Genomic DNA, 3,364 nt, shown 5'->3' on the forward strand with positions numbered 1-3,364 from the left:
TGTATGGAATGAGCTGCCAGAGGATGTGGTGGAGGCTGGTACAATTGCAACATTTAAGAGGCATTTGGATGGGTATATGAATAGGAAGGGTTTGGAGGGATATGGGCCAGGTGCTGGCAGGTGAGACTAGATTGGGTTGGGATATCTGGTCGGCATGGACGGGTTGGACCGAAAGGTCTGTTTCCATTCTGTACATCTCTATGACTCTACAGGTTTAGATAAATGAGTTGTCAATAATTGTTAGTTAATTCTTCTCTATTACACTTTTAAAAATTAAAGTTGTTGATTTTTACTTTAAATAGTGACTTTTGGGATAATTCTTTGCCTCTCGAATTTTCACAGATTACAGCATGGGGTGAATCTTTTCTGTGTGTCGGGTTTAAATGAGCAGAGGGATTTACCCTGTGCCGTAACAGTTTGGGGACTCCTTGGTGTCATTTGAACAGTTTTACCCAGATTTGAATAGATTTGGGGTACGAAAAAGCCCAGCTGATTTAAACACTTGCAGGTTAGTGTCTAGATCTTTAAATAAAGCGTAAGTGAGGCATTTGTTTAATTTTGGCAATTTGTGGTTGATTAAATTAAAAGTGAAAGAAATGGCTCTTAAAATTGCTAAAGAGGTGTTGGGATTTGAAGATGATTCTCAAGAATGATTTGCCAAGAAAGTTTAGAATGAAAGAAAAAGGCCATACTTTTAGAATTAGCAAACAAGTTAAATTTGGTTTTACAAAAATAAACCTGAATTTGTAAGGGAATTACTCAAACACTTAGGTGTGTCAGAGAAACAGACAAGTGCAGTAGAGGTAGAAAAACTTCAATTACAATTGAGGAAAATGGAGTTAGAAGATAAACAGAGAGAGAGAGAGGAAAGAGAGAGAGGAGCGAGGGAGAGGAAAAAGAGAGTGAGAAGGTTCTTAGCTGAGCAAAGAGAGACAGAAGAAAGGGAGAAACAAAAAGAGAGAGAATTTGAACTTGAGAAGTTGTGACTTAGTCAGCAAAGTCAAATTAACCACCCGAACTTAGCTTGTAAGGTAGGAAAGTTTTGTCAGATTGCTCTGAATTGCTGCGGGGTGACATTGGTTACTCTTTATTGTTCCTGTAGGTAAAAGGTCGGGACTGGGGACCCTAGTCATGGAAGTGTTCATCACTATCTGACGGATTCGGTTTAGGGAGCTGCACTTTCAGATATGGACAGTGGAGATTAATATATAATAAGAAAAGAGGGCAGGCTCGGTAAATTTCTCATCCCACAGTATTGATATGGCCGGTGGAGATAGTTTACAGCAGAGCAAGGAGGCATAAGAAAAATGGGACAGTCCCTCTATGTAGTGGGGAAGGGGGACAATCTGTGAGAAAATACCTGATCAGGGAAATGGTTATAGGGGTTGTAGGTCCCACTGACTTGCTAAATTTTCATGTACAAATTAGAAGATATCCAGTTTGAATTTTTGGTGATTGTGATGTTATGTGTGGTGAAAGCTTTCATTTGAATGGTGAATGGATTCCAAAACTATGACTTAGCACTTTTAATTGCGATTGCATTGAAACAATTAACCAGAGTGCCAGTGTTTAGTCCTGTCGTGTGGGTTTTGTATTATTGTTTGTTCCTTGTTTCTGGTTTGTTTGCTTACAGAATGCTGGGCTGAACTCTAAAATGCCAGAGAAAGGCTGCCCCTGGGGATAAGTAAGTCTTGTCTCACTGAGAAGGGTGGCCAGTGTCAGTCTGCCGTCTCACGGAGAACACAGAAGTGCCCCGCTGCAAAAGTAAGGTGGGGGGAAAGGAAATATAGAGGGTGGGTGCAGAGACCCTTTGTGGGGTAGGATTCATGTGATCTAATACCTGGATGGTTTTGGGAAGGTGGCTGGGGGTCATTAGTGCCCTAAAATTAAAGAGATCGCAGACAGCATCTAAAGGGTTCTTTCGGGAGGCCCTTCCACCTCCCTGTTGTCCTATTCCCCTCAGTACCCCTAAAGTTACCGTCAGGTGGACGAGGTCGCTGCTTTGGTCCCTCCCGGCCATGCAGGGGGAAGCTGTTACAATTCTCGATACTTGGCTACAAGTTACTCGTGTCAGTATTTTGCAGGGTCCTAGTGTCCGTATGGAAAGTGTTGGTGATTTGTGAAGCTTATTTGCTCATTCCTTAACAAAAAGAAATCGAAACCTAACTGAGGAAAATCACCTCAGACTTTAACATTTGTTAATTAAGTGGAGGAATTACAGTGAACGTTATATAGTTTAATTTAAAAATTGTAAAACAGAGTGTAAAGGTGGGTCTGGATATACCAAACCAGCAAAATTGTTTTCAGAAAATGATACTGGTTGAATTAAATCTTTGATTCGGACTCGTTTACCTCCACGTAATTTTAAGACTGCTGCATCTCCTTTGTCAGATGGGAATGCCATTCATAGCTTTATTCTGTGTCAATTTCCCTTCCTCACTGAGAACTAAAGTGTCAGTTCAACATTATCTTGCAAAAAATAATCGTGTAACAAAGGTTAAGATACTGTTGTAAATATCTGTGTCTTTGGGTTAGTCATTACTTTTGCATATGAGGCATCTTGACAAGACTTTTATTAATGCTGCTGAAGTCATTTCATAGCCTAGGGCATTACAAATGAGCAATGACTAATCAAAACTCCTTGAAAAAAAAAACAAATTGGGGATTTAAATTGAAAGACTGGAACCAGGTAATTATAATGGAGTTCAGAGTTGGAAACTGTGCACATTCTACATTATAGCACTGGATTTTGATCAAATGAATTTCCAGTTTATATTGAAGACTCTTAACAAAATTCCTACTTGATAGGAAAAAACTTGTGATTTGGTCAGCTGAGTGGGATATGCATGTAATTGAACAATCCTGCTACAACTTCATATATGCAACACTAAACAGATTTGAATCATTTCTGTGACTTTAAAATCCGTTTGTTCGTTCTTATTATTTCACAGTGCTAGTCACTTGTTCAGTTTACATCTCTTATTAAATATACTTATTACTCAATATTTTAAAACAATTTATACTATCCTGAATTGCATTATCACAGTTAGTTAATTAATTAATTGGTAAGGCTTTATACCGTTACACATTGTCAGTGATCTGTGTCATTGCTTCATGGTTACTTTAAAGCATGGCTGCATTGATTAATGTTCAATCGGTGACAGAAGTTATGGCAATATAAGGAAATATGTAGGTAGCATAGCAAGTGAGGAACTGTTAAGGGAAAGTGAGACTTTGTGTTCCTCATGCAAAGCACTGGCACTGAAACAAGAGGTTGAATAACCTTCTTTGGGGTAACCACTTTTATTTTTACTTGATAAGCTTGCCTAGGAGTAGGATAAATCTAATTGATGGGATTCTTTAC

Source organism: Chiloscyllium plagiosum, chromosome 13 (assembly GCF_004010195.1).
Source record: "Chiloscyllium plagiosum isolate BGI_BamShark_2017 chromosome 13, ASM401019v2, whole genome shotgun sequence".
In the NCBI taxonomy this organism is placed as follows: domain Eukaryota; kingdom Metazoa; phylum Chordata; class Chondrichthyes; order Orectolobiformes; family Hemiscylliidae; genus Chiloscyllium; species Chiloscyllium plagiosum.